Source organism: Rana temporaria, chromosome 1 (assembly GCF_905171775.1).
Source record: "Rana temporaria chromosome 1, aRanTem1.1, whole genome shotgun sequence".
NCBI lineage: Eukaryota > Metazoa > Chordata > Amphibia > Anura > Ranidae > Rana > Rana temporaria.
Genome location: NC_053489.1, coordinates 559374037 through 559390992, shown reverse-complemented (window position 1 = coordinate 559390992; position 16956 = coordinate 559374037). Strand labels below are relative to the sequence as shown.

Genomic DNA, 16956 nt, shown 5'->3' with positions numbered 1-16956 from the left:
TATTTGAACACCCTGCTATTTTGCAAGTTCTCCCACTTGGAAATCATGGAGGGGTCTGAAATTGTTATCGTAGGTGCATGTCCACTGTGAGAGACATAATCAAAAAAAAAAAATCCAGAAATCACAATGTATGATTTTTTTAACTATTTATTTGTATGATACAGCTGCAAATAAGTATTTGAACACCTGAGAAAATCAATGTTAATATTTGGTACAGTAGCCTTTGTTTGCAATTACAGCGGTCAAACCTTTCTTGTAGTTTTTTCACCAGCTTTGCACACACTGGAGGAGGGATTTTGGCCCACTCCTCCACACAGATCTTCTCTACATCAGTCAGGTTTCTGGGCTGTCGCTGAGAAACACGGAGTTTGAGCTCCCTCCAAAGATTCTCTATTGGGTTTAGGTCTGGAGACTGGCTAGGCCACGCCAGAACCTTGATATGCTTCTTACAGAGCCACTCCTTGGTTATCCTGGCTGTGTGCTTCGGGTCATTGTCATGTTGGAAGACCCAGCCTCGACCCATCTTCAAAGCTCTAACTGAGGGAAGGAGGTTGTTGCCCAAAATCTCGCAATACATGGCCCCGGTCATCCTCTCCTTAATACAGTGCAGTCGCCCTGTCCCATGTGCAGAAAAACACCCCCAAAGCATGATGCTACCACCCCCATGCTTCACAGTAGGGATGGTGTTCTTGGGATGGTACTCATCATTCTTCTTCCTCCAAACACGGTTAGTGGAATTATGACCAAAAAGTTCTATTTTTGTCTCATCTGACCACATGACTTTCTCCCATGACTCCTCTGGATCATCCAAATGGTCATTGGCAAACTTAAGACGGGCCTTGACATGTGCTGGTTTAAGCAGGGGAACCTTCCGTGCCATGCATGATTTCAAACCATGACGTCTTAGTGTATTACCAACAGTAACCTTGGAAACGGTGGTCCCAGCTCTTTTCAGGTCATTGACCAGCTCCTCCCGTGTAGTCCTGGGCTGATTTCTCACCTTTCTTAGGATCATTGAGACCCCACGAGGTGAGATTTTGCATGGAGCCCCAGTCCGAGGGAGATTGACAGTCATGTTTAGCTTCTTCCATTTTCTAATGATTGCTCCAACAGTGGACCTTTTTTCACCAAGCTGCTTGGCAATTTCCCCGTAGCCCTTTCCAGCCTTGTGGAGGTGTACAATTTTGTCTCTAGTGTCTTTGGACAGCTCTTTGGTCTAGGCCATGTTAGTAGTTGGATTCTTACTGATTGTATGGGGTGGACAGGTGTCTTTATGCAGCTAATGACCTCAAACAGGTGCATCTAATTTAGGATAATAAATGGAGTGGAGGTGGACATTTTAAAGGCAGACTAACATGTCTTTGAGGGTCAGAATTCTAGCTGATAGACAGGTGTTCAAATACTTATTTGCAGCTGTATCATACAAATAAATAGTTAAAAAATCATAAATTGTGATTTCTGGAATTTTTTTTTTGATTATGTCTCTCACAGTGGACATGCACCTACGATGACAATTTCAGACCCCTCCATGATTTCCAAGTGGGAGAACTTGCAAAATAGCAGGGTGTTCAAATACTTATTTTCCTCACTGTAAGAGGGACCTTTATTAGAGAAGGGGCAAGGAAAAATAAAATAAGAATGAGTAAACTTAAAACATTAAGGGAGGAAATATATAGGCTAGAACAGGAACATAAATCACAGGGGCAGAGGGAAACACTTCGAGAGCTAACTATAACAAGAGATGAATACAGAGCTCTTGTTGAGCAAGAAACCAAGAAATGTATAGATAGGACAGCGAGAGAAAGATATGTATGGGGAAATAAACCTAGTAAAAACTTGGCCAGAATGGTAAGAAAAAAGAAGACTAGGAACTTCATAGAAAAAATCAGGGATGGGAATGGGGATCTTGTATATGCGACAAATAAAATAGCAGACTCCTTTAGAAGTTACTATAAAGATTTATACGGTGTTCAACATAAGATTAGGGATCTGGGGGGAAAAAATGGCAAGATACGGGAAGTACTAAAGCAAGCCAGCCTATCGAAGATAGAAGAGCATGAAAGATTAAAAATGGAGGAATGTATAACTAAGCAGGAGATCAGGGAGGCCCTAAGGAACTCCCCTAAGGGGAAAAGTCCTGGGCCAGATGGATTTACGACCACTTACATACAAAAGTTTAGTACCATTTTAGTACCCAGAATGTGTCAATATTTTAATGGTCTGGGGTTAGACTATGAGATAAGCAGAGAGGCGCTAACAGCGACGATTACGGTGATAAAAAAAGAGGGGAAGGATAATACGATTTGCTCAGGCTTTCGACCTATCTCGCTCCTGAATGCGGATACTAAATTGTATGCGAAAATTTTGGCTGCACGAATGAAGGGAGTGATGACAGACATGGTCCATCCAGACCAGGTTGGATTTATCCCGGGAAGGGAGGGTAAAGATAACGGGGTCAGGGCACTTCTTCTTCTTCAACAGCTGAGGGAAAGTGGGACCCCCGATCTGCTCCTGTCTGTAGACGCTGAGAAAGCGTTCGACAGGGTAGACTGGGGGTTCCTGATACAAACATTAGAAGCTATAGGACTAGGCCCAAGGATGATAAGGTGGATCAAAACTCTTTACCATCACCCATGTGCTAGGATAAAAATCAACGGATCCCTATCAGCACCCTTTGAGATGAGAAATGGGACCAGGCAGGGATGCCCCCTGTCCCCCCTTCTTTTTGTGTTAACATTAGAACCCTTATTGGCAATGGTCCGACAAAACCCAGAAATCTATGAAGTAGGAGAAGAGGAGCATAAACTGTCGGCTTTTGCCGATGATGTTTTATTTTTTATATGTAGTCCAAGAGTCACTCTCCCAAATTTAATAGCTACCTTAAGACAATATGGTGAGGTCTCTAACTTTAAAATGAATACAGCAAAGACGGAGATTCTGAATGTCAATATCCACAAAGAGGAAGAACAATATAGCTTCTCATGGCAGAAAGAGATAAATTATCTGGGCATCAAATTGGCAAACACCCTTAAAAAAATTTACAGAACAAATTATATCCCTCTGCTCGACGAAATAAAAAAGGAAATTAAAAATATCTATAATAGACCAATTTCGTGGTTCGGAAGGATTAATGTTGCAAAAATTATCCTAGTTCCTAAAATCATATAAAAATTTCAAATGGTCCCAATCTATCTACCTCCACCATATGTTAAAATACTTAATTCCCTTATTATGAATTATATTTGGAATAACAAAAAACACAGGATCTCGGCTCAAACCTTAAAACGGGCCGAAGATAAGGGGGGTTTAGCGGTACCAGACATTAGATTGTATTATAACGCTTTGGTTCTCTCAAGGGTTATAGAATGGGCTAAAGAGTCACAGGATAAAAGATGGATAAGTATTGAATGTTCACTAGCTAGGGCACAGTTAGGGAGATTGATTTGGAACCCACCACAATTCAGATCTATACACACGTCAGCACATGCAATCACACATAACGCTTTGAGGATCTGGGATAGATTACACAAACAATTAAAAACAAAATTCAACTCACCTTTTATAGATCTAAAAGAAAACAAATATTTTGCACCAGGGACAAGGGAAGTAGGTGGTAATTGGATAGGAAATAGAATTCAGTTAAAAGATATAACACTACAAGGTAAAATAATGACATTTCACGAAATTAAACACAAGATAGATTTTATGATGCTTGACGAGTGGAGGTACTTGCAGTTGTCATCATTCGTCAAACGTCTTCCACATCCTATACGGTCACAGGAGGAGTACACCATATTGGAACAAATGTGTAGCACCGAAAGCTCAAAAGGGAACATTTCCAAAATATATAAATATCTGCAAAAAATGGATGAGTCGGATACGCTAAAATATATTCAAAAGTGGGAAAGAGACCTAAATGTCCCAAGGGGAAAAACAACCATAGGAAGAATCTTGAATTTGACTCACACCTCGGCGGTAGATGTAAGAACCGCGGAAATGAACTTTAAATGCCTGACGGGATGGTACGCCACCCCAGATAAAATTGGCAAATTCAGAGAAGGAGATTTAGAGGAATGCTGGAGAGGATGTGGGTACAGGGGAACAATGGCCCATTTGTGGTGGAACTGCCCAAAGATAAAAATTTATTGGAAAAAAATCCTGTCCCTGATAAAAACCATAACAAAAAAAGAAGTAGAAGACAACCCATGGGTAGTCCTTTTTCATGGGGGGGAGGTGTCAGTTAAAGAGTATAAAGCTTCACTGATTCCCCATTTGCTGAATGCAGCGAAACGCTTGATCCCGCTAAAATGGAGGGAGCCGGAAAGTCCCCAAATGTGGGAGTGGATTGACTCAGTTGAGGATACATACAGGAGGGAGAAATTAAAATTCGGTACAGATAAAAACAAGCAGGAGTGCAAGGACACCTGGGCATCTTGGTTAGAATTTAAAAAATCTTGGAGTTTCGCAGAAAACTTGAAAGAGGAATAGGAAAACAGTCGGAATAAAGGGAACAGTTTCATTAGGTGGAGTCGTGAGATGGTCGGGGGGGTGGGGGGGAGGTTGGGGAGAGGGGTAGTTTATATTTTTTCCCAGAGATGAAAAATATATTTGGTAATTCTGTTTCTGTGCTAAACGCTTTAGTCCCACGTAGATGGGGAAAGATATGGTATGCATAAAAAAAACAAAAAAACAAAACAAAAAAACAAAAAAACAAAAAGAGAAATAAGATATAAAGTAGAACACATTCATAAAAACATGTATAAAACCACAAATGATGCAAAACCGGAAGTAGAGACAGAATTATGAATAAAATCATGAGCAAGTCTCTTGCTGTGGTTAGTCTGAAGTGGGAAAAAAAAAAGAACACACACACATAGGGAACACAGTTAACCCCTTGATCGCCCCCCTAGTATTAACCCCTTCCCTGCCAGTGACATTTACACAGTAATCAGTGTATTTTTATAGCACTGTTTGCTGTATAAATGCCAATGGTCCCAAAAATGTGTCAAAAGTGTCCGATATGGAGTCGGTTTCTTGTCACAAGCCCGTAACGTCCTTTAGAAGCGGAACAGACCCACGTGACATTCCATCCATCGGATCCGACTGCAGACATGGTTAAGTTAGCAAAGGGAGCAAAAGCACAAGGAAAACCTAAGAAGGCACCTCCTCCAAAAGAAGTAGAAGACAGTGAGGAGGACGAAGAAATGGAAGAGGAAAGCAGTGAAGAAGAGGTCCCAGTGAAGAATACACCAGCCAAAAAAGCAGCCACTCCAGCTAAGGCAACTCCAGGGAAGAAGGCTGCCACTCCAGCGAAGCCTGTAGCCACACCAGGAAAGAAAGCTACTCCAGCAGTAGCAAAGAATGGAAAACGTGCAAAGCAGCAAGAGAGTGAAGATGAGGAAGACAGCGATGATGAAGAAGAGTCTGAAGAGGAAACGGTTGCCAAGAAACCTGCTGCCAAAAAACTTGTAGCAAAGAAAGAAGAAACTGAAGAGGAAGAAGATGACGATGAGGAAGAAGATGAATCTGAAGAAGAGCAAAAACCTGTTGCCAAGAAAGCTCCTGCCAAAAAGCCTCAAGTTAAGAAACCTGCAAAAGAGGAGTCTGATGAAGAGGAATCTGAATCTGAAGAAGCAATGGAAGTGACACCATCTTTTGCTAAAGGAAAAAAAGCTGCTCCTGCCAAAAAGGAGCAATCTGATGATGATGATGATGATGATGATGATGATGATGATGATGATGAGGAGGAGGATGATGACGAGGAGGAGGAGGATGATGACGAGGAGGAGGAAGATGATGAAAAGGGCACAAAAGATTCTGCAAAGCGCAAAAAAGATATGCCCAAGAATAAAGCTGCTCCTGAAGCAAAGAAGCAGAAGACAGAAGGAAATGAAGGTTTGTCAGTGTTTATTGCAAATCTGAATGCTTCAAAAGATTATGATGAACTTAACCACTTGCTTACTGGGCACATATACCCCCCTCCTGCCCAGGTGAAATTTCAGCTTTCGGCACTGCATCGCTTTAACTAACAATTGCGCGGTCGTGCGACGTGGCTCCCAAACAAAATTGACGTCCTTTTTTCCCCACAAGTAGAGCTTTCTTTTGGTGGTATTTGATCGCCTGTGCGGTTTTTATTTTTTGCGCTATAAACAAAGAAGTGAGACAATTTTGAAAAAAATACAATATTTTTTACTTCTTGCTATAATAAATATCCCAATTTAAAAAAAAAAAAACATTTTTTTTTCTCAGTTTAGGCCGATACGTATTCTTCTACATATTTTTGGTAAAAAAAAAAAAAAAATCGCAATAAGCGACTGGTTTGCGCAAAAGTTATAGCGCTTACAAAATAGGGGACAGAATTATTATTTTTTAATTATTTTTTTTTACTAGAAATGGCGGCGATCTGCGATTTTTAATGGGACTGCGACGTTATGGCGGACACATCGGACACATTTTTGGCGCCATTCACATTTATACTGCGATCAGTGCTATAAATATGCACTAATTACAGTATAAATGTGACTGGCATTGAAGGGGTTAACACTAGGGGGTGAGGAAGGGGTTAAATGTATCCCTGCTTAGTGTTCTAACTGTAGGTGGAGGGGGGGGTGACTGGGGGGGTGACCGATCTATGTCTCTATGTACAAGAGACACAGATCGGTCTCCTCTCCAGAGACAGCACCGCTGTCTCTGTGTAAAACGGCAATGAGAGATGATCTCATATGTTTACATATGAGATCCTCTCTCATTGGCCGCACAGATCGCCTCGCGAACGGCCACTCTGATTGGCCGTTCGCGGCGATCTGTAATTGGCTGTGTCCGAGGGACACGGCCAACACAGATTTTCCCCGCAGCGCGCTCTGGAGCGCGCGCGGGGAACGCCCAAAGGGGCGGCCGTCAATTGACGGCAGTTTGGAAATTGGGATCCGCACTGTAGCCGTCAATTGACGGCAGGCGGATCCCAAGTGGTTAAAGAAGAACTTGCCAGTGCAGGATGAACGGATTGGAGCCTCCAAGAGGTTTGGCTATGTGGAGTTTGCTACTGTGGAAGAAGTGGAAGATGCACTGAAATTGAATGGAAAGAAGGTTCTTGGTTTTGAGGTTAAAATAGAGAAGGCCAACACTCCTGCCGAGAAATTAAAAAATGCAGAGAACAAAAAAGAGAGAGATGCACGAACTCTGTTTGTTAAGAACATCCCATATAGCACAACTTCAGAGGACTTGCAAGAGATTTTTGATAATGCCAAAGACATTCGTCTTCCAACTGCAAAAGATGGTACTAGTAAAGGGATTGCCTATGTGGAATTCGCCACTGAAGCTGAGGCAGATAAAGCTATTGAAGAAAAACAAGGCGCAGAGGTTGAAGGCCGTGCTATCTTTGTAGATTACACCGGAGAAAAGAGTCATAATGCTGCAGGCAGAAAAGCGGCACCAGGAGGAGAGTCAAAGGTAATTGTTGTGAACAACCTGTCCTATAATGCCACCGAAGACAGTTTGCAAGAAGTTTTTGAAAAGGCAACTTCTATTAGGATACCTCAGAATAATCAGGGCCGGCCAAAAGGGTTTGCCTTTATAGAATTCCCTTCTGTAGAGGAGGCAAAGGAAGCGTTGGAGTCCTGTAATAATACAGAGGTTGAAGGAAGAACGATAAGACTGGAGTACAGCCAATCAGGAGGATCTCCAGGATCCAATCAATCAAAGACACTATTTGTCAGAGGACTTTCTGAAGACACATCTGAAGAAACCTTAAAAGAGGCTTTTGATGGCTCTGTAAATGCTAGGATAGTAACGATCGAGACACTGGAGCTTCAAAGGAATTTGGTTTTGTAGATTTCTCCACTGCTGAAGATGCTAAAGCTGCAAAGGAAGCAATGGAAGATGGGGAGATAGATGGAAACAAAGTTACCCTAGATTTTGCAAAGCCTAAGGGTGAAGGTCAACAAGGAGGCGGTCGTGGTGGCTTTGGAGGCAGAGGAGGCGGTCGTGGTGGCTTTGGAGGCAGAGGAGGCGGTCGTGGTGGCTTTGGAGGCAGAGGAGGCGGTCGTGGTGGCTTTGGAGGCAGAGGAGGTGGCGGCCGTGGTGGAGGTTTTAAAGGAAGAGGAGGTGGAGGATTCAGAGGTGGAAACCAAGGGCAAGGAAAGAGAATCAAATTTGATGACTGAAGAGTTTTTTTTTATTCTCGTCTCCTTCAAATTTCAAGCCATCTCCCTTAACTGAAAGGACTCTGAGCTAAAGGGGGCAATGAAATTCCCCTCAATCTATCTAGCTATGGCAGAGCCTTCTGTGTGGACATTCCAGTGTGGAGACATACCTTTTTTTCCTGTTAACATCCGGACACCAAGTCATTTCATGGAAGATGCGTGACTGCTTGACTGTCCTTACAGACTTTTTTTTAAAGAAGTGTGTGTATGTGTGAGAAACAATGGCCCAGATTCAGGTAGATTTGCCCTTTAGTTACACATGTTAAGAGCAGCTGATTTGCTCTGCGCTGGGGCAAATTGGAAAGATTGCCACCTGATTCAGGATTCCTTTTGTCTGCTAATTTGCTCCTTTGTAAGGCAAAAATCAGGGCATAAGGCAGCGCAAGTGAAAGTGGGTGTGCCCTATGCAAATGATCTTTTTTCCACTCAGCAGTGGTTTGCTCCTATTTTTAGGGCAAATTTTGCCCAGCTGCTTGCACTGAGCAAATAAATAGGGGCAGACCTGCGCAGGTCCTGTGCAAAATTACATCCTGCTTTTCCCACCCCCCCCCCCCTGAGCAAGGTAATTTTGCCCTTTTTGCTGATATGGCACCTCCTCATGGAAAAAAAAAAAAGAAAAGCTAATTTTTTAGCTTCAGAGATGGAGATACTTCTTGCGGCACTCACGCGCCATAGTGATGTGCTGTATGGTGCCCAGCGGCAGCACTCCACTGTAGCCCAAAGGAGGGCTATCTATGATGACATTACCCTGGACATAAATGCCCTGGGTAATGAAGAAAGGACGTGGGAGGACATTCAAAAGAAGTTGAATGACATGCGGCGTAGGGTCCGGGATAAGCTTGTGCTTATCCGTAAGCATACGAGTGGCACGGGAGGAGGACCACCCTGCAAGATCCGTATAAATCCTGATGAGGAGGTGATCGCGCAAAGTCTAGCGCTGGAGCAGGTGGAGGGAGTCCCAGGCTATGACTCCACTGTTGGGGACTTGGGGACTGGTAATTTTTTTGTTTTCATATCTGCTGTGTATCATGGGAGGGGGTAGAAGTGAACATATGAGGGGGTAGAAGGCAACATGTAACAAGTTTTTTGTTTTCATATCTGCTGTGTATCATGGGAGGGGGTAGAAGTGAACATATGAGAAGTGTGTTGCTCCAGCAACATGTTTTTTTTTGTGTCATCCACAGGTGGTGATGATGAAGCTGGGCCGTCGTCGGCTGCGGGGCGACCCACGCCATCCCCACATGAGCACGGGGTCCAGTCAGGCCCCATGGACATACTGGCCATGTTTGTTGAGGAGGAGATTTTACCAAGGCCAAGTATGGAGGAGGAAGTGGTGGAGGAGTCATTTATCCTCAAACTGGAGGACTCTGGCTACCTCCAGGAGGATCCCACCATCCCTGACCAACCCACCACCCCCCCGACCATCACGTCATCCCCCTCCAGGACAAGCCCCTCCAGTGTCCCCCCTCCAGTGTGGCCCCCTCCCCTTCTTCTCCCTCTGTTCATGCCCCAGCCTCTCCTCCTCTCAGGAAGGCTCTTTCAAAAACGAGGGGTGTACCCTCCAGCCTCCGTCAAGGTCTGCAGGAGGAGCAGGCCCGGCAGACCCGCCATCTAGGGGCCATGGTGGTAGATCTGAGGCGGGTGGCGGACAGCCTGGCATCCTCCTCCTCCTCTGTTGAGCAGGCCCTCACCCTGCATGCTGACCGGGGTGACCGACAGAATGAGACCCTGGAGGATGTTAGTGGCAACTGCGCCGCCATTGTGACCTGTCTGGTTGAACAGCAGGATGCCACTGCATTATCAACTTCGGAGGTGAGCAGGTTGGCAGGTGCGGTGGAGGCCAACACTGCTGCTGTGCGGGAGGAGGGGAGACTTACCCGACGGCAGTTGAGGATCCCCACCCCATGCTCCACCACGGCGTCTGAGGAGCCAGAGCCGGGGCACCCTTGGGCCAAGGATGTCCAAAAGAAAAAAATAATTTATGACCATTTTTTTTTTTTTTTGTGGCTCAGATTATGAGCTTGTTTTTTGGTTATGCTCAGATTTTCAGTTTTTTTTTTTTATTGATGCTCAGATTATGAGCTTTTTTTTATTTTGTAGCTGCCCCTGGCATGTTGGCACACAGATGTGAGATCCAGAAAGTGTGGGTGCTCTGCTTGTTCAACTCGTCCGTCTTGGTGCTGCTGTAGTTGCTCTCCAGCTGACCTGTGGCCATCTGTTGCTAACTTGCCCCTGCTTTTAGAAAGTGCAAATTTGCCCCGGCCAAACAGCTTGCGCGCTTTGGGAGCAAAATGCGCCTCACACGCGCAAGTTTATGAATCAGTGGCAGTTCCTCATTTGCATATTTGCTGAGGGAAAACCATGAGAGCGCAAGTTGCTCCCTGAGCAAAATTGCCCCTTAATTGCGCCGGGGCAGAGAAACTGCCTCCGTGCAAAAATGGCACATTTCTGGGTCACCCGCAAATTTGCCTGGGAGCAAATCCATACTGGCGCGGCGCAAATCACACTTGCTCCCGCGCAAGTCGTACCTGAATCTGGGCCAATGTCCTGAAGTTTGTCTGTCTTACTCACTGTACAATTTTTTTCCTACAAATCCTGTAGTATTTTAAATGCAGAATGTAAATGGTTTGTGCTTCAGCCGCTGTCTTCAGATTAAAAGACCTCATCTGGTTAAAAAAAAAAAAAAAAGTGTCCGATTTGTCCGCCATAATGTCGCAGTCCCGATAAAAATTGCAGATCGCACCATTACCAGTAAAAAAAAAAGAACAACAATTTCATAACTCTATCCCCTATTTTGTAGACGCTATAACTTTTGCGCAAACCAATCAATATACGTTTTTTGCCATTTTTATTACCAAAAATATGTAGAAGAATAAAAAAAATATTTATTATAGCAAAAAGTAAAAAATATTGTGTTTATTTCAAAATTGTTGCTTTTTTTTTGTTTATAGCGCAAAAAAAAATGCAGAAATTATCAAATACCACCAAAAGAAAGCTCTATTTGTGACAAAATAAGGACATCAATTTTGTTTAGGTACAGCTTCGCACGACCGCGCAAATGTCAGTTAAAGCAACACAGTGCTGTATTGCAAAAAATGGCCTGGTCATTGAGCAGCCAATTCTTCCTGGGCTGAAGTGGTTAATACGTTACGTTATTATAAAGCTGTTAAAACATAATCCTACCCCGACTGAATATTCTATGACTGCGATGGTGGGATGAACATTGAAAGCGAGAGTAGAAAAGGTGCTTAGCACCATTATGGCCTTTGGATTGGAATGGGGTAGTTGCCAGCCAATGGGTAACGACTAGTGTGGCGTGGCTGCATGCAGGCCCGGATTTCCCACAAGGCCACTGAGGCCAGGCCTAGGGGTGGCAGGGCGCCAAGGGGCGGCAATGGCATGCCCGATGTACACAGAGAGAGGGGAGAGCTGTGCTCTTCCTATCTCAGCTGTGACAGGAGTTCTAGCACAGTGCTAGGACTCCTGTTTTGGAGGTGACAGGGTCAATAAAGAGAACATGTCACCTCCAATTGCTATCACACAGGGAATTGTTTTCTCCTGTGTGATAGCAAAAAAAGTTAAGTGAAAAAAAATTGATAAAAAATAAATAAATAATAAGAAATAATAATTAAATTAATAAAATAAAAATGTAAAGAATAAGAAAAATAATAAGGAAAATAATAAGAAAATTATACAAAAATTAAAAAAAGTAAGCGACAAGCTACAAAAAAAATGTGATTAAAAAAGTAAAAAACAAAAAAAAAACTTAACTAACCGCGCCTCCCATTCTCCGTTGATTTGGGGTGGGGGGTTCGGTTGGCGGGGAGGGAGTGCCTTGGGGCGGCAGGGAGAGAAAATCCGGCCCTGGCTGCATGGGTCCCACTTCTGCTAACATCTACAGTAAACCTTGTTCCCTGCTGGTAGGGGCAGCAACTAGCCACTAGGGGGAGCTACCTTAATTGTTTAGTCTACAAATGATTTGAAATAAGATTGCAATCTGTACATATTCAGTGCTGCCACTGTGGCTCCAAGAACAACGTTTGGCTTTTCGCCAGCCTTTTTTTGTTGGTAATCTTAGTAAATATATTCTGATGAACCGATTATTATGCAAAGTATCATTAAATTTTATGTACATTTTTGATCTCCTTTGCCTTAGCCAAAATAACTGCCAAAGGGTAAAGAACATTCATTTTCTGTTGTTAGAATAATTATAAAGTATACTTTGTTTATTACCGTGAGCAATCCTCACATGAAATTTTGTACAATTTGGGTGTGATGTTTATTTCAACACCTTTAGAAAAGCACATACATTTTTATAAACATCTGTATAATCCTTTTTAAAGCGATCTTTCAGCACATTTAATCGCGCGATAATAAGTGACAAGATGAAAAGAATAGATTTTCCACTTATTTGGTTTGATAAATCCTTTGCTGTCAGCCAAGAAATGCCATTACTTGACTGCCCACCTCCGTTCTGCTATATATGTTCATATCATGTTACACATTACATTACTCTCACAGAAAGTCTACCTTGTGTCCAGGGTAACTTTACAAGAACAATAATCTATTATGTGACTGAAAATAAAACTCAAGACATAAAATAAGGGGTTCAGTAACCACTTAAAGACCAGGTGCATCTACCTGCAACCATAAGATAACATTATACTGTTTAAGAAAACAGGGGATACAATGTGTCTTCAAGACAGAATGGGGGGGGGGGACTATTTAAGGATAAACTTAAATTAAGTTCTATTGTGAGGGAACTGTCGGTCCATTCATATATGAGAAAAAGGAAATAAAAACCAGACTGAGCTCAACCTAATTGTAAAAAAATAAAAATATATGAAATGTAATCTTAGATAGATGTGTTATAAGAGGACCTAGTGAAGTTGTCTGACACGTGTTTATAAGGGGACCTAGTCTAATATTGTTACGTGTGTCAGACTACTTTAATAGGTCCCCTTATAACACATCTATCTAAGGATACATTGCATATATATTTAATAGGCCCCCTTATAACACATCTATCTAAGGATACATTGCATATATATTTAATAGGTCCCATTATAACACATCTATCTAAGGATACATTGCATATATATTTTATACTTTGAGGTTGAACTCAGTCTGGTTTTTATTTCCTTTTTCTAACACTATACTGTGCGGAGTATACTGAGAAATTCCCTTAGGGCCAGATTCACAAACGAGATACGACGGCGTATCTACTGATACGCCGTCGTATCTCTGTTTCTAACTATGCGACTGATTCATAGAATCAGTTACGCATAGCTAGCCCTAAGATCCGACAGGTGTAATTGAATTACACTGTCGGATCTTAAGGATGCAATTCTAGGCCGGCCGCTAGGTGGCGAGGCCATTGCGGCCGGCGTAGAATATGCAAATGAATACTTACGGTGATCCCCGAACGTCCGAACGGCCCGTCGATCTAACTCTACGTCGTTTCTGTCGAGTTACGCCGCGTAAAACTAGGGCTGAGCCCTAGTTGTCTTAAGCCATGTTAAGTATGGCCGTCGTTCCCGCGTCGAAATTTAAAAATCAACGTCGTTTGCGTAAGACGTCCGTGAATGGCACTGGACGCCATTTACGTTAACGTCTAAGCAAATGACGTCGGTGCGATGTCAGTTAGCGCAATGCACATCGGGTAATTTACCCGACGGAGCATGCGCAGTACGTCCGGCGTGGGAGCGCGCCTAATTTAAATGGGACTCGCCCGATTTGATTGGGCCCGCCTTGCGCCGGACGGATTTAGGATACACCGCTGCAAATTTCCAGGTAAGTGCTTTGTGGATCGGGCACTAACTTGGGAAATTTGCGGCGGTGTAACTTAAATCGTTTAAGTTACGTTGCGCCCGGGCTACGTGAATCTGGCCCCAAGTTCCCATTAATGGAAAGATACAAATTAAATAAAAAACACAATGCATTATATCTAGCAACAACAAATAACCCTAGAAAGTATTTACCAACATATTTTAAATATATATATATATGAAGTAAAAGAAAATGATAAATGATTTTCTATTTTTTTTAAGAATAAAAAATAAAACCCTATTCAGCTTCACTGTGAATAGGGACTTTACAGCTTATATTGCCATTTTGATTTGAGATTGACATTGGATGGATGAGTCATCAGAGTGGTTGTGGTGTGTATGACCGATCGGTTGGACACCCATGTTTATAGTTTAGACTAGTGTTATTTTAATACCGTGGTGGAGAAAGGTGCAGTGTTTTTTCTATAAAGAGTTTTGTATAAGTAATTTATTGCGGTTTACCAATTAAAGTCTACTTCTCACAGCAGTTCCTTGTTGAAGAATTATTTTGGGAGGATGAGCTCCTCTTTTCCTCCTCCCCTTTTTTGTATATGCATATTTAATTCAGAGGAACTATTAATGGGATTATTCTGGTAATAGAGATTTCCCCATTATTTGCTGAGAATGTTGCATGGATAGGGGGATTGCATCCCTACATTGTAACAATTGTAGTGGATGAGCTTGCCATATACCTTCCTTTTGTTTTTTGGATGGGAGCCTGAGCTGGTGGAACCGATCATGCAGGGAAGTTTCCCTGCTCCTGTGTTAACTCAGGCCCAAAATTACTATGACAAGCTTGGATTCACACAGCAGCGGTGGGGAAACTGCAAGCGATTCGGACGGGAATCACACTGCATTCCTATTTGTATGGATGCAAATAACAATATCAGTCTTGATTGTGTCTTTCGTCTGCTGCAACTTTTTTTTGGAGTAGATGAAATGCATGGAAATTTCAGTCATTTTTATAGCTCTAGATTGGTCTTGGAGAATGTAGTACACTATTTTAATTTGTGTTGTAGTGGCACACTGCCTCTGAAAGATCAACATGATGGGGCAGATCCACAGACATCTGCGCCGGGCGCAGCGTATCTAAGATACACTACGCCGCCTTATCTTTTTTAGTTTGAATCCTCAACGAATCCACGCCATAAGTTACGGCGGGGTAGTGTATCTCTCGCGGCTTAAGGGCGCGGAATTCAAATGGATCTAATGGGGGCGTGTTTTATGTTAATACGTCGTGACCCGACGTAATCAGCGTTTTTTTTGGAACTGCGCATGCACCGTCCCTGGGGGTATCCCAGTGCGCATGCTCGAATTTAAACCGGAACCCGCCAATGCTTATGACGGTGACGTCATTCTACGCAAATTCCTATTCACGAATGACTTACGCAAACGACGTAAAAAATTCAATTGTACGTGGGAAGGACGGCCATACTTAACATTGAGTACGCCTCAGTATAGCAGCTTTAACTATACGCCAGAAAAAGCCGAACGCAAACAACGGAAAAAAATGTGCCGGGCCGACGTACGTTCGTGGATCGCCGTAACTAGCTAATTAGCATGCACCTAGCGGCCGCCGAAAAATTGCATCTAAGATCAGACGGCGTACGAAGACGTACGCCTGTCGGATCTAGCCTAGATGCCGTCGTATCTTGCTTTGAGGATTCAAAACAATGATACGACGCGGGAATTTTGAAATTACGCCGGCGTATCAATAGATACGCCGGCGTAATTTCTTTGTGGATCTGCCCCGATGTGTATTTTGCTAGATTCAACCCTCCACCCAGTTGACAATATTGTCAGTTTGGCTGTTGAATCTCAATTTTTGGAGATAAGGACATTTTGGACTCGGTTCCCACACAGTCCCTTCCCACCCAGCCCTGGAACCCTTTTATAAGGGTCTGTGCACTCGGGGGGCAGGAAAGATAATCATGTGACCACTGTGATTGGCTGTCACAGTGGTCACATGATTGAGAACCATTCCCATTAACTCCTAATCATTAGTACAGACCAAAACCTGTCTCACTTCATGCTCCCAGCAAAGAAAGCTCTGCTGCCCATGGTGCATATGTGCTGCGTGTGGGCATGGCCTCTTTACCACCACACATGTGTGTTATATGGGCTTCAAGAGGTTAAAGCTCATAAACGTATTTCCTGTGAGATTTTTATGACCATGGAAACCCTATTTTCCCCCTCTGGGGGTTTTCCTCTACATGGCAATATTCTTTCCTTAAGTTAGGAGTAGGACAACATTTGACTTTTAGCACATTCAAAATCACGTGTCTGCCATGTCTACTACTTTTCTAATTCATACTTTAATACAGGGGGTTGCACATGCTACTATTCCTGTTGGGCCTCCACTTTAACTATGGGATCAAAATTAAGTATTGTGTTTCCAGATCCTTTTTGAAACTATTCAGAGTTTCTTCCTTCATGTTGTTATCTCAAAATAGAATTTTCTTTGTGTAATGTCAAATGAAACTCCTTACAGGACAAAGTGGATAACTGAGACCTTTCAGACAAAGTGTTAGTCACAAGAGAGGCTCCCTTCTCTCTTGTGACTAACAGTTTGTGTGAAAGGTCTGTTATCCACTTTGTCCTGTAAGGAGTTTCATTTGATATTACACAAAGAAAATTCTATTTTGAGACCAAGGATCTTTTCCACAAAGTGGTCTCTGCTTTTCTCCCTATGAGTACATGAAATGATGACCTTATAATCACGTGTGTGTGGTAAACTGAAACCATCATTTGCATTTATTCATGTATAACTACAGTGCCTTTAAAAAGTATTCACACCCCTTGACATTTTCCACATTTTGTCATGTTACAACGAAAAACGTAAATGTATTTTATTGGGAGTTTATTTGATCAGGGCCGGACTGGCCTAACGGGATAGTGGGAAATTTCCCGGTAGGCCGCCTGCTCTG

At 42.9% G+C, this 16956-nt stretch overlaps 1 pseudogene; it reads left to right on the top strand.

Moving 5' to 3' along the window:
- The first annotated feature begins 5029 nt into the window (after positions 1-5029).
- On the top strand, positions 5030-8379 carry LOC120921179 (annotated as a pseudogene).
- Positions 8380-16956: the final 8577 nt, after the last annotated feature.